We start from the raw sequence: 24,715 nt of genomic DNA, 5'->3' as shown, positions 1-24,715 counted from the left end.
CCCACCCATGTGCTCTCCAACCCTACCAGTGCTCTCCACCCCCCATAGTGCTCTCCAGTCCCCCGTGCTTTCCACCCCTGTTCTTTTTGGCCCCCACTGGTGCCCCCACTGGTGCTCTCCACTCCCCCCTGCTCTTTGTACCCCCCAGTACTCCCCAGCCCCCGTGTTCTCCACCCCTGTTTTTCTGCTCCCCCAGTGCTCTTCACTGCACCACACTCTCCTGCCCCTCCCCGTGCTCTCCTCCACCGCCACACTCTCCTGCCCCCCCACAGTTTTCCCCTCCCCTGTTCTTGCTGCGCCCCCTGCTCTCCAGCTCTCCTCATCCTTCTCTAGTCACCATCCCAGTGCTCTCCACTCCCCCCAGTGCTCTCCCCCCTGTCCCCCCAGTGTTCTCCCCCTGTCCCCCCCAGTGCTCTCCCCCCCTGTTCCCCCCCAGTGCCCCCCCCACAGTGCTCTCCACTCCCCCCAGTCCTCTCCCCTCCGTGCTCTCCCCCCGTTCTCCTCCCCAGTGCTCTCCCCCCTGTTTTCCCCCCAGTACTCTCTCCCCTGTTCTCCCCCCAGTGCTCTCCCCCTGTTCTTTCCCCCCAGTTCTCTCCACTCCCTCCAGTGCTCTCCCCCCTGTTCTCCCCCCCAGTGCCCTCCCCCCCAGTGCCCTCCACTCTCCCCAGTGCTCTCCCCCCCTGTTCTTTCTCCCCCCTGTTCTTTCTCCCCCTCTGTGCTCTCCACTCCCCCCAGTGCTCTCCCCCCCTGTTCTCCCCCCAGTGCTCTCCACTCCCCCCAGTGCTCCCCCGTGCTCTCCCCCCTGTTCTTTCCCCCCCCCAGTGCTCTTTAGCACTCCCCATCACTCTCCAGCCCCCATCCCAGTGCTCTCCAGCCCCCCATTCTCCCCACCCCTGTCCTTTCTGCCCCCCGGTGCTCTCCAGCCCCCCCCAGTGCTCTCTACCCTCCGTGCTCTCCACCCCTGCATTTTGCCCCCACCCATGTGCTCTCCAACCCTACCAGTGCTCTCCACCCCCCATAGTGCTCTCCAGTCTCCCGTGCTTTCCACCCCTGTTCTTTCTGGCCCCCCCTGGTGCTCTCCACTCCCCCTGCTCTTTGTACCCCCCAGTACTCTCCAGCCCTCGTGCTCTCCACCCCTGTTTTTCTGCCCCTCCCAGTGCTCTTCACCGCCCCACACTCAGCCCCCCCAGTGCTCTCAGCCTACCATGCTCTCTACCCCTGTTCTTATTGGCCCCCCTAGTGCTCTCAAGTTCCCCCCAGCGCTCTCTGCTCCCCACCCCTGTGATCTCCACTCCCCCTCGCTCTTTGCCCCCACCCATGTGTTCTCCAACCCCGCCAGTACTCTCTGCTCCCCCTTCTCTCCAACTCCCACCCAGTGCTCTCCACTTCCCCAGGACCAGAGGACAGGCTGACTGGGGCCGGAAAATGAGGATGGCTGAAGGTGCAGGTGGCCAGGGACCACTCCATCTCACAGCAGACAGATCCTCTTGAAGGAGCACCGTCCCCATCCAAAACAAGAACAGACCCTGCCTGCTGCTGCCCATCATGGATATCCTGCTGGCATGCAAGGTACCGTACCAAGCATCAACAACACACCTTCCCACAGACAGGGACTGCAGACTGGGACATGGGGCACAGGAGGGGCTGCAATGATGGGCACAGTAAAGCTGCATTTGATGGACACAGTGAGGCTGCATTTGATGGACACAGTGAGGCTGCATTTGGTGGGCACAGTGAGGCTGCATTTGGCGGGCACAGTGAGGCTGCACTTGGCGGGCACAGTGAGGCTGCATTTGGTGGGCACAGTGAGGCTGCATTGGTGGGCACAGTGAAGCTGCATTGGTGGGCACAGTGAAGCTGCATTTGATGGGCACTGGTGAGGCTGCATTGAGCTCTTGCATCAAATCTGCAGTCTCTGACCATCTCCTGTATCATGTCTGCAGTCTCTGAGGGAGTCTGGAGAGGAGTCAAGAGTGGGTGCGCCGCCGGAATGGGGGTCATGGGAGAAGTCAGACTTGTGTGGGCTGTGGACAGGAGACTATAGGATCAAACCAGAGCCACCAAGCTGGAGCCAACTGACTGAGCCCTGCACAGTGCACCTGAGAGGAGGTCAGTGAAAGCACCATCAGGCCAGTCGGGGGGGGGGGGTCACTGATGTAAGAGGGGAGTGAATACGATAATGTAAGGGGCACTGATATAAAGGGTTTCCTCCTTATATTAGTAACCCACCCCCCTTACTTAGAGTAGTGGTCCCCCCCCACGTTCTGAGTTCCTGGGGTCCCCCTTGATGATCACTTACCACTATTAACTGGAATTTGCATATATATATATATATATATATATATTATAAGCCCTATGTGATTTCATATCTATATATAATACTCTCTTCATCAAATATGCTTTAAAATGTATGGTTTTCCCTTTTATGAACAAGAAAATAATGACATTATGCTGTTGGGCTGGTATAATAATGCTGTGAAGCTGGTATGAAATTTTTTCCAGGGCTGGTTTTTGAGCATGGGCGTCCGCAAGGTTTCTCTGGTGGCTGCGTACCATGCCCATATAGCCTAGAGAATGTACATATTTTTACATTGTAATACATCTGTTTTTGCCATATTTTTATCTTGATGAAAACAGCCTATACAGTGACAGTATGAGATCAATATATGGCCACAACAGATGTATTGCAATGTAAAAAGATGTACATTCTCTAGGCTATATGGGCCTGGAACACAGCCGCCAGAGTAACTTCCAATACAAAGTGAAGATGAATTATCTGTTATATAACACATATGTATTACCAGTGGAAAGATTTTCATGAGATTGTCGAAAAGGGGCGGAGCATGAGTGGCCTTAAAATGATGCCCCCCCTTGGAAAAAGTTCTGCGGATGCCCATGGCCGTAGGGGCTCTTCACCATGAGATAATCCAATTTCAAGTTATTTCCTCACCCAGATTTCCGCTGGTTATTGGTTATCCTTGGTTACAGAGGCACAACCCCTCTTTTGATTGGCTCCATGCTGAGGTTCTCTCCTGTTCACTACAATGCAGTGAGACATGCTTCCTGAAGGTATCCAAGGTCCTGTGCACCGCTTCACCTTGCCGGAGGAGTACCGTGATTTTGGCAATCTCTTTGATAAAGGTCAAGCTGGTAGTTTGCCTCCACACCGGCCTTATGATTGCACAATTGACCTTCAACCTGGTGCCATACCTCCTCGTGGCAGGGTTTACCCTTTGCCGGTCTTGGAGGATAAGGCCATGGAGGAGTATGTTGCTGGCGCACTTTCTCAAGGTTTCATCCGCAAATCCTCGTCTCTTGCTGGTTTCTTCTTTGTGAAAAAGAAGAGCGGTGAACTGAGACCCTGTACAGATTATAGGGGTCTCAATCGTGTCACGATTAAGAATGCCTACCCGATTCCATTGATTACGAAGTTATTTGACCACCTCAAGGGAGCAACGGTTTTCACAAAGCTTGACCTGAGAGAGGCATACAATCTCGTGCGCATTAAGGGGGGCGACGAGTGGAAAACTGCGTTTAATACCAGAACAGGCCATTATGACTACCTGGTAATGCCTTTTGGCCTTTTTAACGCCCCGGCAGTTTTCCAGGAATTTATTAACGATGTCCTCCGAGATTTGTTGCAATTGTGTGTGTGGTGGTTTATCTCGATGATATCCTCACATTTTCCAAGTCCCTGGAGAACCACCACACAGATGTCTTTCGTGTACTTCAGAAACTAAGAGAGAACAATCTCTATTGTAAACTGGAGAAATGATAAAACTCTGGAGAAATAAGCAATTATTTTCTCCTTACTTTTTAGTAATCGAGACAACGTTACTGAGATGGCATTCTCAAATACATGAGTTTTCAAAACAAAAGATATTTCAGAACAAACCTCTACTGTATTTAATGCTGAAGCATTCTGCAAATCTTTTTTCAACATTTCAAAGGCATTTTTCTCCTTCGGACCCCATTGGTCAACTATATTACCTTTATTTCTCAAAAGATTATATAGTGGATTAACTTTTTCTGCGAAACAGTGTACAAACTCTTTGCAAAGATTTATTTTATGCAAAAAATGATGCAATGCCTTATGAGTTGTTGGAGTTGGAATTGCAGTGATATCTCTAACTATTTCTTGCAACAATTGTCTCTTTCCTTGACTAATTTGCATGTGAAGGTATTTCACTTGACTTTTCATCAGCTGAACTTGTTGTGTTTAATTTTAAACCTTCAGCTTGTAACATCATAAACAACTCAGACAAAAAAGAAATATGTTCATCGATATTCTGAGTACTCAGCAAAATCGTATCCACATGCTGACAAATGCAGTCTGGCCTAGAAAATTTTGAAAGTATTTTTGCTATAGTTTCATGAACTATACCATCACCAATACCTAGACCAGGTATTAATCGAGTGAACGTATAAGTCTCTTTTCTGAATGTGAATGCGAATTTGTACTTACAACTATTCATTAAAGGAATGGAAAAATGGCTATTAGCGATTTCTAGTACAGAGAACTTTGTCCTCAGCATTCAAATTTAACTTTATATTAGATTTATCAGGAAGAACTGGGTTATTTGTGATGTGTTCATTCAATTTCCGCAAGTCAACTGATAAAGAATATGAATTATCAGTATTTTTGATAGGCCAAATACAGTTATTTACCACTGATTTAGCTTTCTTTATAATTCCAAGTTGTACAAACTCTTGAATAATGGCAGAAAGTGGACCAATTGATTCTAGTGGTAACTCATACTGACTAAGGGGTTCTGGATCTTTTCCCTCAATATTCAATTCGATATTTTTCAAAGTTCCAATATCATTTTTAAACTTTGACCACAAACTTGGAAAACTTTTTATCACTTCCTTTAACCAGTTGCCAACCGCCGCACGACGATGTACGTCGACAGAATGGCACGGGCAGGCATGTGGGCGTACCTGTACGTCCCTGCCTTCCTGCGAGTGGGGGGCCCGATCGGGCCCCCCCGGTGCCAGCGGTGGTCGGAATCCGTTCAGGAGCGATCCGGGATGAGGGGGCGGCCATTCATTCATGGCCACCCCCTCGCGATCGCTCCTGACGAATGGAAGTGCAGCATGACATCACTTCCTCTCCTGTAATGTAAACACAGGCAGAGGAAGTGATGTAATCTCTCCTCCGTGTCTGTATTTTTCGTTTCGGCACCGAGGAGAGAGGATCGGTGAGTTGCACCAACACTACACTACACAGTAGAACATGCCAGGCACACTCTCACCCCCCCTTCACCCCCCCAATCACCCCTGCACCCCCAGTCACAGTGACACCAATTGCATTTTTTTTTTTTATTGCATTGGTGTCATTTGTGACTGTAATAACTGTTAGGGCAGTTAGGGTTAGCCCCCTTTAGTTCTAGGGTACCCCCCTAACCCCCCCAATAAAGGTTTAACCCCGTGATCACCCCCCGTCGCCAGTGTCACTAAGGCTGGGTTCACATTGCAGCGGTTTATGAGAACGGATGTGATTCGCACCGCACTGCAGTGCAAATCACATCCGATCTCTGTGCGATGCGAGTTCAGCCATACAGATAGTATGGCTGAATTCGCATCGCACCCGCCGCACCCACCGCAAACTCGCACGGGACCCTTTTTTTGGTCCGCAGCAGAATCGGACCGCATGGGTGTTCACACCATGCGATCCGATTCCTGTCCGAGTTTGCAGATTGCACTGCGATATGCGAACTGATCTGGGGGTGTCATTAACATTTCACTGACACTCCCAGCAGTTCGCATAGGGCAGTGTGATGCGGGAACCCGCCGCGGATTCGTGGCGTTCCCGCATCGCTCCAGTGTGAACCCAGCCTAATAAGCGATCGTTTTTCTGATCGCTGTATTAGTGCCACAGGTGACGCTAGTTAGGCAGGTAGGTATTTAGGTTCGCCGCAGCTTTTTATAGCGCCAGGGACCCCCATATACTACCGCATAAAGCCCCCAGATTGCCCCCTAGTTAACCCTTTCACCAGTGATCACCATATAACTGTTACAGGTGACGCTGGTTGGTTAGTTATTTTTTTATAGTTTCAGGGCACCCGCCATTTATTACCTAATAAAGGTTTAACCCCCTGATCACCGGGCGGGTGATATAAGTTTGAGGGTCAGATAGGGTCTGCGTCGCCCCAGGCAGCGTCAGGTTAGTGCCAGTACCGCTAACACCCACGCGCAAAGTATACACCTCCCTTAGTAATATAGTATCTGATCAGATCTATGTTAGCGTCGCCAGCAGTTTAGGTTTCCCAAAACGCATTGTTAGCGGGATCAGCCCAGATACCTGCTAGCACCTGCGTTTAGCCCCTCCGCCAAGCCCAGCCCAGCCCACCCAAGTGCAATATCGATCGATCACTGTCACTTACAAAACACAACACACATAACTGCAGCGTTCGCAGAGTCAGGCCTGATCTCTGCGATCGCTAACAGTTTTTTTTGTAGCGTTTTGATACAGTCGCTGACAGCCTAGGTGCTTTTTTTTCCTGTGAGTCTCACTAGTGTACCCCTAAATTTAGGGGTGTCTACTTTCCAAAATGGGGTCATTGGGGGGGGGGGGGGGTTTGTGCCATCTTGGCATTTTATGGCCTTCAAAACTGCGATAGGTAGTGAGGAGTGAATTCAAAAATTTACACCCGGTGCTTGGTTTTCGGGGCCCCGTACGCGGCTAGGCTCCCAAAAAGTCCCACACATGTGGTATCCCCGTACTCAGGAGAAGCAGCAGAATTTATTTTGGGATGTCGTTTCACATATGCCCATGGCATGTGTGAGCAATATATCATTTAGTGACAACTTTGTGAAAAAAAAAAAAAAAAAAGTTTGTAATATTCCCGCAACTTGTGGCAAAATATAAAATATTCCATGGACTCAACATGCCTTTCAGCAAATAGCTTGGGGTGTCTACTTTCTAAAATGGGGTCATTTGGGGGGTTTTGTGCCATCTTGGCATTTTATGGCCTTCAAAACTGTAATAGGTAGTGAGGAGTGAATTCAAAAATTTACGCCCTTAGAAAGCCTGAAGGCGGTGCTTGGTTTTCGGGGCCCCGTACGCGGCTAGGCTCCCAAAAAGTCCCATATATGTGGTATCCCCGTACTCAGGAGAAGCAGCAGAATTTATTTTGGGGTGTCATTTCACATATGCCCATAGCATGTGTGAGCAATATATCATTTAGTGACAACTTTGTGAAAAAAATAAATAAATAAATAAAAGTTTGTAATTTTCCCGCAACTTGTGGCAAAATATAAAATATTCCATGGACTCAACATGCCTCTCAGCAAATAGCTTGGGGTGTCTACTTTCTAAAATGGGGTCATTTGTGGGTGTTTTGTGCCATCTTGGCATTTTATGGCCTTCAAAACTGTGATAGGTAGTGAGGAGTGAAATTACAAATGTATGCCCTTAGAAATCCTGAAGGCGGTGCTTGGTTTTCGGGGCCCCGTACGCAGCTAGGCTTCCAAAAAGTCAACCACATGTGGTATCCCCGTACTCAGGAGAAGCAGCAGAATGTATTTTGGGGTACAATTCCACATATAACCATGGCATGTGTGAGAAATATATCATTTAGTGACAACTTTGTGTAAAAAGTTTTTTTTTTGTCATTATTCAATCGCTTGAGGCAAAAAAATAAAATATTCAATGGGCTGAACATGCCTCTTATCAATTTCCTTAGGGTGTCTACTTTCCAAAATGGGGTCATTTGGGGGGGGGGGGTTGTACTGCCCTGCCATTTTAGCACCTCAAGAAATGAGATAGGCAGTCAAACTAAAAGCTGCGTAAATTCCAGAAAACGTACCTTAGTTTGTAGATGTGACAACTTTTGCGCAAACCAATAAATATACAGTTATTGACTTTTTTTTTTACCAAAGACATGTGGCTGAATACATTTTGGCCTAAATGTATGACTAAAATTGAGTTTATTGGATTTTTCTAATAACAAAAAGTAGAAAATATCATTTTTTTTCAAAATTTGGGGTCTTTTTACGTTTATATCGCAAAAAACAAAAATCGCAGAGTCAGTCAAATACCTTTAAAAGAAAGCTCTATTTGTGGGAAAAAAAGGACGCAAATTTTGTTTGGGTACAACATTGCATGACCGCACAATTACCAGTTAAAGCAGCACAGTGCCAAATTGTAAAAAGACCTCTGGTCATTGACCAGCAAAATGGTCCAGTCTGAAAGTGGTTAAAGCACAATTATCATCATCATCAGGCCACTTTTGTTCTGTAGACATATTGGTAATGGAACCAACATTACTGTATACAGAGGGATCAATAAGCACTGATTTGGACCTAGATGGATCTTTCCAAATATTTTTATTTGCCAAATCAATCACCCACTTTTGTTCATTGATTACATCAATGCCGAGTATATTCTTTAGTTTTTATTTGTGAATCTCTCTTAAATTTACAGCAATGTTTTCTCATATGGTCAGATCTATGACAGACACGTGATAGGCTCTCCTTGCCTCACTTGCCTGCACCTGTCATCGTCATTCCTGCTAAGACCTGCCGTTTCTGACATGTCTGCAGCCTGACTATTTTTGTCACAAGTGTTAGATCGGCTTTTGTCACAGAAGTGATCATGGTGGTCCCCATGTAAGAGCAGGGGTTGGGGTTTTATTCAAACCTTTTCAAGGTGCCAAAACCAAATGGAGATGTCAGACCCATTCTAGATCTCAAGAATCTAAACCAGTTCTTGAAAATTTGATCTTTTCCCATGGAATCAATCCGACCAGTACTCCTCCTCCTTGTCAGATGGAAATTTCTGGCATCAATCGACATCAAGGATGCATCCCTGATTGTGGCTTGCATGTGGATTTTCTGAACACAAGTGGATTTTTTGAACTAAAGTGGAGAGTTAATAACCAGGAGTTGAAAACAGGAGTTAAGACAGGAGTCTCTAACCTCTATCCTACATCCATCCTCCCCTCCATTTTAAAGATCCCACTGCAAGGGGCAACCAGACAGCTTTCCAGAAACGTCAGGCTGACAGCAAGCCAGATTCACCGGAACCAGAGTGTTTAAAGGGGACAACCGCAGCCAGGTAAGCTTGCACCCCCACTCCCCCCCCCCCCCAGTGATTGTTCCAGGGACTCCGTCCGACCGCCTACGGGGATCAGGAAGGAATTTTTGCCCCACTGGTGCATTTGGCTGCTACTGTCAGGGGGTTTTTCGCCTTCCTCTGGAACAACCATAGGTTAGCATACCCCTACCTCCGGCCTCCTTTCCATTTTTTACGCTATCCTAGGACGACTATTCCAGATCACAGCCAGACTTCTTTTCTAAGCGGAGACCTCCACCTTAAGTAAAGGCAGCTGGAACAGCCAGCAACCGAATACAACAACTCCTTCCGCATTCATATAGGCATCCCCTGATCAACTTGCGCGCTAATAGCCTCAAGCACGGCGGCAAGTCTGATACCTAGCCCCACCTCAGGATCAATACCCTGATCAGGATCATCATCTTAGGCCCATAGTACCATCAACAGCATCCACAAACCATGTGCTACTTCAAATACTCAGCTGAAGTTCTGCACAGACTAAGGAACATCAACACCACATTGCCATCTTCCATACAAAAAATACTTCAAAGAGAACAACTATTAAAAACCGGACGACAACCAGCTCCCAACCACAGGAAGACATCTACTCGACCACTACAATTAGATTGCGCCTTGATTAATGCCAGGTCTGCAGTCAAACATAGACTGGAAGTACACGACTTCATCATCGAGTACAATGTAGACTGCCTCTTCATCACCGAAAGCTGGTTAACCTCTGACTGCAACACCATCCTCACCGAACTGGTGCCGGAAAACTACAGGATCCTAACCGAACACCAGGGAAAAAAGGAGGAGGCCTAGCAGTGATCTTTAAAGGTCACCTGGATCTCACTAAACCATCATCTCAGAACCCAGTGTCTTTTATGGAAACCCTTACGCTACATTTTCAACCAACACCCCATGACACCACTCATATACTACTGTTCTACAGACCACCGGGACCAAAGTCCAATCTTCTTTCACCCCCCACGGAATCCTTTGCAATGCACACCCTAAAATTCCAAAATTTCCTGGCACTCGGAGATTTCAACCTTTGGGCAAACGAGCCTAAAGACCCCATCGCGACTGCCTGCATCAATCAACTAGAAGAACTGGGTCTACAGCAACTGATAAAGACTCCCACGCATGGGTCAGGACACACCCTGGACCTCATTTTCAAACAGAACATCGATGTCAACATACTCGACAACATAACTCTGCCATGGACGGATCACCACGCCATCAAATTCAAAATCACTACCAACATCACCAACGCAAAACGGAAACCTGTAACAACGCACTGGACCAGATCGCATAAAAAACTGTACTCCGAAGCCTTCAAAACCACTCTGTCCAAAAAAATATCTACAATAACCTTAAACCACTCTACGGAGGAAACACTCAACTCCCTGAACAAGGCATTACTGCAATCAGCAGACTCGGTAGCACCAAAACGCAGGGCTCTCATCAGGAAGAAAAATGCTGGATGGTTTAATAGCTCCCTCTCCGTACTAAAGCAAGAACGCAGAAGAGCGGAAAGAACATGGAGAAGAAATCCCACCGAGGAAAACCTATTTAACTACAAAGGTCTGACAGAGAATTATCGGAAAGCAATCTTCAAAGCCAAAAAGGACCACTTCTCATATACAATCTCAACGGCCGCAAACCAACCACGGAAACTGTTTAAACTGGTTAATCAATCAATGAATCCGGTGTGCCTAGAACCCCCAGAAAGCGAATCCCAGGATTACTGTGACAAACTGTCGGATTTTTTCATCGATAAAGTCAAAACCATCAGGGAAACAATTTGTCAGAAGAAAACATCCAACCTCAGCCAGCAAATACATAAAGAGGATGTCCGCACCAACATACCGCAACCGCCAAAATTTTCACTATCCCCAATTACCGTAGACACCGCAAAAAACATCATTAATAAACTGCGTGACAGTACCTCACCTATTGACATCATCCCCACAAAACTACTGAAAGAATGCTCCGACATCGTGGCTCCAACCATAACCCACCTCATAAAGCGATCATTCCACGAAGGGATTGTTCCCAGCATCCTTAAACAAGGCATCGTCAAACCTCTACTCAAGAAACCAAACCTGTACCCTCAGGATCCAAACAACCGTAGGCCGATTACAAGCCTCAACACCATTTCTAAGATCATGGAGAAAGCTGTAGTACATCAGCTACAACTTCACCTGGATACTCACAAACTCCTGGACCCGCTGCAATCAGGCTTCCGCCCGGGTCATGGAACAGAAACAGCTCTCCTCAAGATTTGGGAAGACGCCCTCGAAGCGGCAGATGACGGAGATCCGTGTCTCCTCGTACTGCTAGACCTAAGTGCAGCGTTTGATACAGTAGATCACAATACTCTACTCGTCCGCCTCACAGAAGTAGCCGGAGTCCAAGACATAGATCTCCATTGGTTCGCGTCCTTCCTAGGAAATCGGTCACAGACAGTGAAACTAGGAAAATTCCTCTCCGAAACTCGGGCAGTCACCTGCGGAGTCCCTCAAGGCTCTCCGTTGTCACCCGTTCTCTTCAACATTTACATTCGCCCACTCCTTCAAATCATCAGATGCTCAGATCTCTGCTTCCACTCTTACGCTGAGGACACGCAACTTTATTTCCGGATCAATGGAAAAAAAGATCACCAACAACAACTTGAAAACTGCCTCAAATCAATAGAGGACTGGATGACCACCAACTCCCTCCAGCTGAACCAATCAAAGACAGAGCTTCTTATCTTACACCAAAATCATAAGCCCGCAACCAAAACCTCCTGGTCTCCACCAACCGTCTTTGGGCAGACTATCTCCCCAAAGAACAAAGCGAAGAGTCTCGGGGTTATTTTAGACGCACAAATGTCAATGGATGCGCAAATAGGATCTGTAGTCAGTCGATCTCACCATCTGCTGCGCATGCTTCGCAGACTCATCCCTTTTATCCCAAAGAATGACAAAGCAGTGGTAGTTGGAACAATCATTAATTCACGACTGGACTACGCAAACTCGCTTTACATAGGATTACCACAATATCAACTTGCGCGATTACAACTGATCCAAAACACGGCGGCAAGACTGATAACAGGAAAAAAACCCTGGGAATCCATTTCTCCTTCACTGAGAAGCTTACATTGGCTAACCGTAAAAAATCGGATCACGTTCAAGACCCTTTGCCTCACCCACAAATGCGTGCATAGAGAAGCTCCGCAATACCTAATGGAGAAAATAAATCATTACACACCAAACCGCAGTCTTCGATCAGCCAACAAAAACCTCCTCCTCGTGCCCAAAGCCCGGTATAAATCCAAGGGGGATCGGAGATTCGCTGTCCAAGGGCCTCGGCTATGGAATGCTCTACCAATCAACATCCGCCTGGAAGAAAATCACCTGGCTTTTAGGAAAAAACTCAAGACCTTCCTCTTTTAGCAGATGATCAAAGCTCGCCACAGCGCCCAGAGGCGATTCAGTTCGCATTGTGCGCTATATAAGTATTTCATTCATTCATTCATTCATTCATACCCATTTTCCGCGCTCATCAGAAATATCTGAGTTTTGAAGTGGAAAAATGTAATTTTCAGTTTGTATCTTTGCCTTTTGGTCTAGCTACTGCACCTCCGGGTGTTTACAAAGGTCCTGGCCCCTCCTCTGGCCAGATTAAGGGCCCAAGACCGATCGGTAGCCCGCTTAGACCAAAGCATGGTCACTACAGTCCACTACCTGGAATACCCACGTTGGGTCCTCAACCTAGAGAAATCTTCTTTAAAGCCAGTAAGAAGACTAGAGTACTTGGGTGTGGTTATACATACAACCCAGAAGAGGGTGTTTTTACCCCAGGCAAAGATCAGCGCCATAAAGGAGCTGGTTCAGGTGGTCAGGGCAAAGAAGGGTTCTTCTATTCGTCTTTACATGAGGTTGTTGGGAAAGATGGTTGCTTCATTCAAAGCAGTTCCCTATGCTCAGTTTCATTCAAGGCTGCTGCAAAACAGTATCCTGTCTGCCTGGAACAAGAAGGTCAAGGTGCTTGATTTTCAGACGTGTTTGTTGCCAATAGTGCGCCAGAGCCTGAGTTGGTGGTTGAAACCCGAGAATCTGCGGAAGGGGAAATCCTCCGTACCAGTTACCTGGAAGGTGATAACAGATGCTAGCCTTTCGGGTTGGAGAGCAGTCCTGGAAGAGACGACTGTCCAAGGGAAATGGTCCAGAACCGAAAGGACCTTGACCATCAACATTCTAGAGGTTTGGCAGCGTACCTAGCCCTAAAGGCCTGGACATTCAGGTTGCGGAATTGTCCTGTCAGGATCCAATCCGACAATGCCACAGCAGTGGCTTATATCAATCACCAAGGGGGCACCAGAAGTCGTGCAGGCCAGGGAGAGGTAAACCATATCCTAACCTGGGCAGAAAAGCATGTGCCATGCATATCAGCAATCTTCATTCCAGGGGTAGAGAACTGGCAGGTGGAATACTTAAATCGCCAGCAGTTTTTCCTGGGGGAATGGTCCCTTCACCTCATCTTCCTGGCTATATGCAAAAGATGGGGGATCCCAGACGTAGATCTGTTTGCATCCCGGGTTTAACAACAAGATCGACAACTTTATGTCAAGAACAAGGTGCGTTGGTGACCCCATAGGATCAATTCCCTCCTATTCTGCTGCTACCACAACTTCTTTGCAGGATCAAGCAGGAAAAGAAGTCTGTGGTTCTTGTGGCCCTGAAGATCTTGGTATGCAGAGATTGTAAAGATGGCCCCATGGACCCTACCACCATGTCCAGACCTGCTATCACAGGGACTAGTGTTCCATCCCACAAGCGCTAAATTTAATGATTTGGCTATTGAAACCCACATTTTGAAGAATCCTGAGCTTTCAGGCTCAGTGATATCTACCTTGATTAATGAAAGGAAGCCAGCTTCCAGAGTCATTTATTACAAAGTCTGGAAGGCATATGTATCCTGGTGTGAATCCAGGGGTTGGCATCCCAGAAAGAATGTCATAGGTAGAATCCTTGCCTTTCTACAAATGGGGTTAGAGATGATGCTGGCTGTCATGGTTATGCAGTAATCTTCCTCTGTTTGCTTACCTCTCCTCGTGTTCAGACTAAGAGGCCAGCCACTTCCACCTGGTGGTTTTTATAACCTCTCCTCTAAGCATGGCTCCACCTGTTGTGAATTCATGAAGAAATACATTTAATATTCACTGGCAGAGATGAGAGATTTCAGTAGGCCTCAAAGTGGATGAACTATAATTTTGATATTATTGAACTGTTACCCTCTTGGAGACCTTTAAAGCAAAATACATGATCTCATGTTTTCTAAGTTGTTACTACATCAGCTATTGACATTTTTACAAGCAGGTGTTGAAACAAGAGACTGGAACAATGATAACTTTTGTCACCAAACAAAAAGATGTGTACTTATCTTTGTTGGTTAGATTAAAAAGACCAAACCTGCCTAGGGAATAACTATTTATCACATGGAAATAATCCTTAACTAGAAAAAAAGACTATTTGGACAAACTAAGTCATCTGTAAACATCCATTGGGACTGTTCAAAGTCCATCACAACACATGGTGGAAAAGATTTGGATTTTGTGCAGTCAGAAATATTTTAACAGTACCTATATGGCGATTGTCAGTCACTCGCATTGCATATGATATTTTAGATTACAGAGATATTATAATTGGTATCTGATGACCTAAGAACTCATTATAATAAAAAAATATATATATGAAAGTGTGATTATAAGTAGAATTGTTTTAGCAATGAATTAGTATTATGAAAAACATATAATTGTGATTATAACTGTATAAGGATTTAACCTATGTTTAGATAAACAATATTACTTACCTGCAGTGTAGTAATGGTTGGATGTGTGAAATACAGACGTTCTGTTTTATTGTCAATTATCATAAGGTTATTGATTCTACTGAGAAGTATCATGGTGATATTATGTCCAAGGTACTATACTCCCATTTTGTGGGTGTTTCCGTTAATTGTCAAGGTGTTCATGTGATGCAATAGATATTTTCATTTCATGTAAATATTTGTTTTTGTCAACCAATAAATGTAACTATTTTGTATGATCACTTGTCTCCGTGAATAAGTTTCACATGTAAAGACTGTGTCATATAGATTGATTTTGTATCTTAAAATATCTTTGTTAAAAATTACTTATAATAAATACTGTGCGGGAAACTGTTCTTAAAAAGCACAACACACCCCAGGCCCTATCAGGGAACCCTATATTAACCTGTGCACTGCAAGCCTGATCAACCATTGTGTATTCACTCTGTGTTTGGCTTCCTGTTTCCTGCTTGCCGTGTGCTCTTCCTTTGTCTCTGTTACTGACCTTGGCGTGTTCTTGACGATTCCTGTCTGCCTGTGACCCTGAACCTTTGGCATTTACTCTGTTGTTCCTGTTTGCTAGTTGCCCTGACTTCTGCCTTATCCCTTTACTATGCTTGCTGTTCCAGACTGCTGTTTCCTTCTTCTGTAGTCTACCGTAAGCGTGAGCTGTGAGACCCTAGGGGCCGCGATTTGGAGCCAGACTGCAGCGAAGTCCATCCTCACCACTGGAGGCTCTGGTGAACACCTGCTGGCTCTTAGACTCCACGCCCTGGGGAATCTATGCTCTAGCTTCCACTGGGATCTGTGTTAGTGATCCAGTAGACCTGCATCCTGAATCTCCCTGGGTACAATCCGCAGCAGTCAGTCCTAAGGTCCACTACCTTATCGGTGCACTTCCGACTCCTACGGATTGCATCTGTCACCTGGTCTCAGGTGACCTGACACTGGCCTTGAGTACTATCAAAAGCCAGGTCTCGGTCTTATCAGTATTGTTTCAATGACCACTTGCTTTGCATTCTTTGGTCCGTAGCTTCATACAGGGGGTACCGTGGCTTAATCCACCAGTTATGTCACCCCTGAACCCTTGGGACTTGAATTTAGTTCTGTCTTACAGAAACAGCCTTTTGAGCCGATACAACATACCCCTTTGGTCCTTTTGAAAAGGAAGCTATTTTTTCTGGTAGCCATATCTTCTGCAAGAAGGGTATCAGAATTGGCTGCTCTTTCTTTTAAAGAGCCATATTTAATTATTAAGGATAGAGTAGTATTGTGTCCTCATCCTAGCTTTCTGCCAAAGGTGGTTTCAGGTTTTCATCTAAACCAGCATTTTTTCCAGAACCCAGTTCTATGGAAGAAAAGTCACTGCATTCTCTGGATGTTGTGAGAACAGTCAAAATCTATTTGGTGGCAACTGTTCAGATTCAGAAAACTGATGTTTTGTTTGTATTGCCTGAAGGTCCTAAAAAAAGGACAGGCAATGTTGGAATCTACTATTGCTAAGTGGATTTGGCAAGTAATTATTCAAGCTTCTGGTTTGAAGAGGAAAGTTCCACCTTTTCAAATCAAAGCGCACTCCACCAGGGCTGTTAGTGCTTCGTGGGCAGTGCATCACCAAGCCCCCATGGCGCAAATCTGCAAGGACGCAACTTGGTCTTCAGTCCACACATTCACCAGATTCTATCAGGTGGATGTAAGAAGGCATGAGGATATCGCCTTTGGGTGCAGTGTCCTGCAGGCAGAAGTATAGGGCCTCAGGTCTGATTGCACCCTACTTTTGTTTGTGTCTCCCTCCCCTCAGATAGCATTGCTCTGGGACATCCCACACAGTAATTACTGTGGCCCGTAATGTACAATAAAGAAAATAGTATTTTTATAACAGCTTACCTGTAAAATCCTTTTCATGGAGTACATCACGGGACAGAGGTCCCTCCCCTCTTTCTGATTACACGTGTGTTGCTTTGCTACAAAACTGAGGTACTTTCAGTAAGTGGAGGGGTTATATAGGGAGCTAAACTTCCTGTCTAGGGTGTGCCAGTGTCCATCACCTAAAGGTGCCTATATAACCATACAGTAATTATTGTGGCTTTGTCCTGTGATGTACTCCAAGAAAAGGATTTCACAGGCAAGCTGTTATAAAAATCCTATTTTTTCTCTTCAATATACAACCCTGAAGAAGGAGATATCTGTACTATGTTTAACACATTCTATACTTTACATGTTTGTCTTATTAATATGTTTAATAAATAATTTTGTACTAAGATACACATTATATATATATATATATATATATATATATATATTGTGGCAGCACGCAGGTAAAATCACCTGGTTGTATTCAGGATGGGAAATATGTGTGTCCTAGATTCAGGCTTTATGCAGACTTTTACAATTAGAGGGGAAGAGTTAATGAGCCCAGCTGTAGTAAGTGGGCTCATTAAGACCTCTACAAAAAACCCCAGCATGCATAGGGAGATGCTCCATCCTGGAACCAGTTTTGTGTGTATAGACTGGGGAGTCTGAGATCTGTTCTGTGCGGTGAGTTAACGCCTGTGTGGCAAACCCCTACAATAGAGACAGGGACTGGGGCAGCACAAGGCTGCACCCAGTTGTTAGACAGGGAGTCTATGTGTGTAGTTAGAGGTCAAGCTGACCAGGATTTATTTTCTTATTTTATTTTGTTTGGCTGTTATATGTATCACTGCATGTAGCCTAAATAAACCGGATCTTTTGTTTTTTGCACCTACACCGCTGTCTGCTGTGCCTGACTTTGTGTTGTGAACCCATCCAGGGGATCACACACACCCGCTACCGAGCGAACCCCCTCACAATATATATATAATATAATATACTCCTATTTCAGTTATTTGTGCTTTAAAAGTCCACCATAGGGGTTTCATTCTTTTGACCAACGGTGACTGGCCAAGAATGTAACACTTTCAATGGAAGACCCTTCTTCCTTTTGGGATGTCTTGGATAAGCGCATCAACTCTGAATTAAAGTCCTACCTTGCGGCAGGTGGTGCATGTAAGTCCGCCTGGCTTTAACAGTGACAAGCGATATGCAAATACGGGTGCAGAACTTGGAGTATGCTATCAAAAACCAGCTGCCAAAAAAGGAAATCATCAAGGCTCTTGATGAGATAAAGCTCTCGGTGGACTTTGTAGGAGAAGCAGCTGTAGACATCATTCAATGATCTTCCAGAGCTATGCTTAGTTCAGTCACAGCCAAAAGAGCTTTGTGGCTAAAACCCTGGGCAGCCGACCCATCCTCAAAGCAGAACTGCTGCAAGCTGCCTTTTGATGGAAAGGCGCTGTTTGGCCAAAAACTGGAGCGTTATAGGAGGAAAATCAGGCATTTTACCCCAAGATTGAAGGTCCAGATGCCAGAGGTGTTGACCATCCAGAGGGGTGCCAAACAGGCACTGGGATTTCAGAGGGTTTCACCCATCCAAGGACTCCAGAAGGGGATGGAGGGGTACGCAATGAACCTTTTTTCGATCATTGAGAGCTAAGGCCCATGTGGTTCCCTCAGATACCCAGAAGTCCTGCTGACACCAGACCCTCCCGGGGGGAGGTGGTTGGAGCCAGGCTGCTCAAATTTGCCCAGGTCTTGCAAGACCACTGCCAAGATCATTGGGATTGGTCCACAGTGGAACAAGGCCATGATTGGCTGTTCAAGCAGCAACCTCCAGAATTATCCTTCACCCCTACCAAGAAAACCCAGTTGGCCCTGAAGTTAGCTGCTCTTCAGGAGTACATTGCCATCTTGTTGCCTCAAGGGGCAATCATAGCCAATCTGGCCTGTCAAAGGTTTCCGAGATTTTACTGTCCACTCTTTCTGGTCCAGAAAAAGACAGGGGGCTTCAGACCAGTGATTGACCTCAAGAAGGCCGGATAGAGAGATTCAAAATGAAGTCTCCCCATACCATAATCCAGATAATTCAACCAGGGAACTGGATGATTTTGGTGGACTTGCAAGAGGCCTACCTGCATGTCCTGATCCTTCAGTCATTCAAGCAGTTCCTCAGATTTGCTTTGGGGGACAGTCATTACCTAATTTATCTGCCTTCCCTTTGGCCTATCCACTTCTCCTCGAACCTTCACCAAGGTTCTGATCGCAATCTTGGCCACACTGAGGGAGAAAGGGCTCAGAGTCCATCATTTCTTGGATGACACCATCCTCCTGGCCCAGAATCGAGACCTTTTGCTGAGACAGAGGGAGCTCCTGTTGTCCACCTTACAGACATTCGGCTGGATAGTCAACTTTCAAAGGAGCCAGCTGGAGCCTACACAGAATATGGTCTACTTAGGAGCCCAAATACTCAGCCGGCCATAGTTTCCTTACCTCTTTAGAAACTCCCCAAAATCAGGGAGAAGTTCGAACAGGCATTGGCTGCACCAGTGATGTCAGCATCCCAGTGCATGAGTCTTCATGTATCCCGATGATCCCCAGGGCTCACTGGAAACTCAGTTTTCCAACAGGGTGTCAGGGCTGGACTCAGTCCTTCCTTCTTTGAGCTGGCTGCTCAGCTGTTGGCTAATTGTCAGCTCATATCTCTCAACAGTTACTCAACTGTTGATGATATCCTGCTCATCAGTCCTGCCTACTTAAGCCATCCAGTCCAGAGGTTCTCTGCCTTCGCTTTGGTCAACATCACAAACTATCTCCTGCAATCCTGTTCAAGACTTGCTTTCTGACATCCCTTCTGGCTCCAGATCCTGCTTGCTGTTCCACTACATTGATCCCTGACTTCTGGCTTGGCTGACTATCCATTCCGGTTACTGAACTTTGGCTATATTTGACTATGTTTGTTCTTTAAACTTTTATTAAACAAGTATGATTTAACTGTACTTTTGTCTCAGTCTGATTTCATGATTTCTGACAGTAGGTGAAGACCATGAATTCAGAAAATGCAGTCAATCCCCTTGTTGGTAATCTTTCCAGATTGGTTGAACTGGATCACCGCATGGATCAGTTTGCCATGGCATTACAAATGCTTCTGAGTCGCACGGCTCTCCTGGAATCTCCCACTGTGGCCGCCTTGGTACAACCTATGTTGAAGGCCAACCCTGCTGCTGCTCCAGTCTCTGTGTAGGCACCCGCCTCGAGCATTACCTCTATAAGAGGTATGTCTGGCTCCGCTCCTCTTCCCCAGCGATTTGGGGGCGATCCAGTCCAATGCAGAGGGTTTGAGATATACTTTGAGATGTTACCCCAGGCATTTCCCACAGACAGAAGCAAAGTAGGTTTCATGATATCTTTGCTTTCTGAGAGAGCCTTGGCCTGGGCAAACCCTCTATGGGCAATGCAAAAACCTGTTGTCTTGAGCTACCCTGAGTTTGTGGCTTTGTTTAAAAGGTTATTTGATGTTCCCGCACGCTCCGCTTCTGCTGTCAAATGCCTTATGTCCATCGAACAGAGTACGAGAACTGTTGCCGCCTACGCCATTGAATTCTGTACTCTGGCAGCAGAGGTTGAGTGGAACAATGTGGCTCTCGTGGCTGCTTTTTCTCATGGTCTCTCGGATACCATCAAGGATGAGATAGCAGCCCAAGATATACCCACTGAACTGGAGAAGTTGATCACGTTTGCTATCTTCATTGACTCCAGACTCAGAGAGAGACTCTCTTTTAAGGAGCACTTGCGGAAGCGTCCTGTATGTATGTCTCCAAGCTTTGCAGTCCCTCACCTCCAAATGCCTCCTGGTACCGAGTCGGTCAGTGAAGGTAAACCCATGCACTTGAGTTTCACGTGTCTCTCTGCAGATGAGAGAACCTTTAGGAGGAGGTAGAGATTGTGTCTTTATTGTGGCCAAGCAGGTCACTTTTTGAAGTCTTGTCCTACCTGTCTGGGGAGCGCCCAAACCTTGAGGTCCTGTCACACAGGGCCGGTACAAGGAAGGGGCGGATGCCCTGGGCGGTACAATTTTTCTGGAGGAGGGGGGAGGCACTCGCAGGTGTCACTGTACACTTTAGCCAGCACAGCTGCCTTTTCCTGGAAAGACTGTCTAAGTGTGCCGAGTGCGCTCCTGCACCCGGCCCACTAAAACCTGGCTTCACCTCCCTTCCTTGTCAGCGTGTTGTGCTTCACTGTTATCTCCCTCTATAGAGGAGCCTTGTTAGTCCCGTCCCGCCAGCGTGGCGTTACTCACCAGCCAGAGGTGGGTGGGAGGACTCAGAGGAGCAGAGGGAGCTGGAGTCGGCGCTGCAACCTAGAGCAACCTAGCTGGAAGTTGGAACTTGGAAGTGAAACCATAGCAGTGTGTGACTGTGACACTGTGCTACAGACAGTGTTTCTGTATTAAAGTAAGCAAAACAGCAGATACTTCTGACAGATTAATAAATGGCTGGAATGGGGGAGGGGAGGAGGCTGAGCAGAGGTTAATGATCAATGCTATTTAATTTGTGTAGTATGCAGCATGGACAGGGCTTAGCAAGGTGTCCGCACACGAACACCTTGCCACCACTAACTGCTTTTTTTTTTTTTTATAATAACTTGATTTTTGCTGACTCACTGCTCTCCTAATGTAATTGTGTACTGTCTGTGTTGTAGATCCAGCTAGCATGCGTGGGTAGGGTTGCCACCTGTCCAGGATTCACCCGGACAGTTCGGGTTTGGGTTCATGTGTCCGGGTTTCAGACTGTCTGAAACCCGGACACATTATTTAGACTGGACTATGGCTTTTCAGTGGTTGTCTCAGCTGAGAGTGTCTGTTACACTCTTTCACAGCCCCTAAAGCCAGCACTAACAAACCACCCCCCCAAACACATACAGATGGGAGAGGAGAGAGGGCTTGATCTGCACCTCTTCCACCCCACCCCTACCCCTCTGTGTCTGCACACACTCCAATCCCTGGGGCTGTGCCTCAGAAAAGGAAAGTGGGAGCCGGAAATTTGAAGTCCAGCAGCCTCAGGTCCATCTGGTGCTGACTGCTAAGGTGTGAGTGGGCTCACCATCCATCCATCCCTGTCTGTAACTGAAGTCTCCCCCATTCTCTCTCTTGCCTCTGAGTAAGTACAGTAAGGCAAATTGGGGTTCTCAGAGCACCCTTACATCAGAGTTCCCCTTTACACCAGCAGCCGTAGTGTTTCCCCTTACATCAGAGTCCTCTTCGTTCTCAGTGTTCACCCTTAAATCAGGGTTCCCAGTGCATCCCTTATGTTAGAAGCCCCAGAGGTCTCCCTTACATCAGAGTCTGCAGAGTCCCCCCTTACAGTGAAAGGGAACTCTGCGAGTTCAGATGTAAAAGGGGAACTCTGTGGACTCTGATGTAAAGGGGGACTCTTGTTATTAACTTCATATGATTAGAAATGTTATTTAGTAGCAAAATATATGTATAGTTTATACAAAAAATTGCTGTGCACCACAAAAGTGTTCGGGTTTGACTTGAAGAAAAGGTGGCAACCCTATGCGTGGGGCATCCCACTAGTCCTGCAGCGTGTGAAGTGATTGCTGTTGGAGAGAGGGACTGGGCAGTGCGGGAGAACTGGAAAGGGCAGGTGCAAACTTAATTTACATTTACAGTATGGTAAAGTTAATAAAGTTAAAAAAAATCCCTGTGCCAACCAAATGAATAAAGCAAATACTGCTGGGAGCACTGAGAGAAATGTGAAAACCTAAGTGAACACATAGAATAAAAAGTAGTGCTGCACTGTATAAACAATAAAGTGCTCTGAAGTAAATATACTAAAAATGCACTGATAAAAGGCAATGCATGTAAACTTCAACACAAGATAAAGTGTATGTGAATAGACACGTATAAGTTCAAACATGTAGTATAGTGCATAGATCATATATAGGTCATAATTGATCCTAGATAGGCCAATGCAAGTGATAATAAATCGATGCAGTGAAATAATCCAATATAAGATAAAATAAAGACAAATAATATAAAAACAAGTAGAATCTAAATAATCAATCAGGTGAAAAAATGTGTCAGTTAAAAAGTTTATTTTCCAGATTTATAATATGGTGCAGCATTAATAGTGGCTGTATATCAAACGAATATAAAGTGCTGGTGATCACTTTCTATGGTGAAGTGCTGGTGACAGATGGCTTCTAGTGACATATGGCTTCTTATCCTCTAGGTGTATGGGTGTCCCCTTACCTTACTGCTGTAAGGTAACAGCATGTAAATGTATCTTTAATGGATGGAATCATTGTATGTCCCCTTGTACACATCCCAAGATATCCTCTCCGGCTCTGCTGGTGTGTGTCACCTATTCAGTCAGCGTTCCCTTTAAAAGCCGCTGGAGCGGTGAACCTCATGACAGTGACGTGGATGGATATGGGGGACAAGAGGAATGCTCCAATAGTGTAGTAATTTCAAAAGAGGATTTATTGCTAATAACAATAAAACAGGTACTCACATTCAATCATAGCAAAACTGGTGAAACTGAGCAACAAGCTTGTTTACATCACTTCCGGTATCCTAGCGTGTCCAACGTGTGTTTGTCACCATCACGTGACTTCATCGGGGGAAATCCCTGATGGCTGTATGTGACGGCAAGCGGCAGGAACATACGCCAATTGAAATGAAAGCTGTTACAGTGATGTTCCTCGTCACTCTGATGATCCGGCCAGCAATCCTCTTCCTCTCCTCTGTTGCCCTGCATTGGTTGGCGCAGGCCTCATTGCTGGATGCGGGTAGGCTGCATTGTTAGACGCGGGTAGGCTGCATTGTTGGACATGGGTAGGCTGCATTGATGGGTGCGGGTAGGCTGCATTGATGGGCAGAGGTGAAACAGCATTGATGGGCAGAGGTGAAACAGCATTGATGGACACAGAACACAGGACAAAACTGAAACCTTTAGTATGTTCACATGGGCCTTGACAGAAAAAAAACAGTTAACAGGCCTTTCTACAAGCACATTTTTTGCATTATTTTTTCAAAATGCCTCCAATAAAAATACATATAATTAAAATGTGTGAGTGAACTCTGTTTCTATCGCATTAAACCTAATTTAATTTGTATTATTTTAACCTCCGTGGCGGTTTGATTATGTCAGATTTTTGTGTCTCAAAGGGGTAAAATTATTTTGCATAGACATTTGGCGTTTTTTATATTGTAGGCCTGTAATTCTTAGCAATAACACACTTAAATCTGTCCAAGCAAGAGGCTAGTAGATATCCCGGGTATGATAAAGTTTGAAACACAAAATCATAAATATAATTAAATAAATATAAACAATTATCAAAAATAATAATATAATAATAAAATGATTTTCCCCATGATTGCTCAATTCTGTAAGTGCTATAATTTACTATCACTGTTTTCTAGCTGGTCTAAAACCACTTTTGAAGTTAAGGAACACTTTTTGGTTGCTATGGACAATCTCCAGTTTCCTGCAAAAAGAACAGTTTTTTTATCATCTAAGGGCCGGTTCACACTGCAGGCGAGGCGACTCCGACTTGCCTCGCCGCGACCTGCCGCGACCTCAGCGGCAACTTGCAGATGACTTCTGTATAGAAGTCAATGCAAGTCGCCCCGAGGTCGCCCAAAAGTAGTACAGGAACCTTTTTTCTGAGTCGGAGCGTCTCGAGTCGCTCCTCTCAGAACGGTTCCATTGTACAGAACGGGGGCGACTTGCGAGAGCGAGGCGAGGCGAGTCGTGTCGCCTCGCATCGCCCGCTGTGTGAACCGGCCCTAAAACTGCATGCAGGGCATTGGACAAAGCAAAAGGGGTGTGAAATAATTTCATACAGTAATGTAATCTGTAAGATTAGTGTACTGTATGTATTATGATTTTTTCATTTTTTGAATTTGCCACCAGGCTCCGCCCCATATGTCGCGAC

This window comes from Lithobates pipiens, unplaced genomic scaffold (genome assembly GCF_037356315.1).
Source record: "Lithobates pipiens isolate NorthernLeopardFrog02 unplaced genomic scaffold, aLitPip1_a1.2 Scaffold_13, whole genome shotgun sequence".
Taxonomy (NCBI): domain Eukaryota; kingdom Metazoa; phylum Chordata; class Amphibia; order Anura; family Ranidae; genus Lithobates; species Lithobates pipiens.
The sequence above is the reverse complement of the archived record's forward strand: the minus strand, read 5'-3'. Positions refer to the sequence as shown.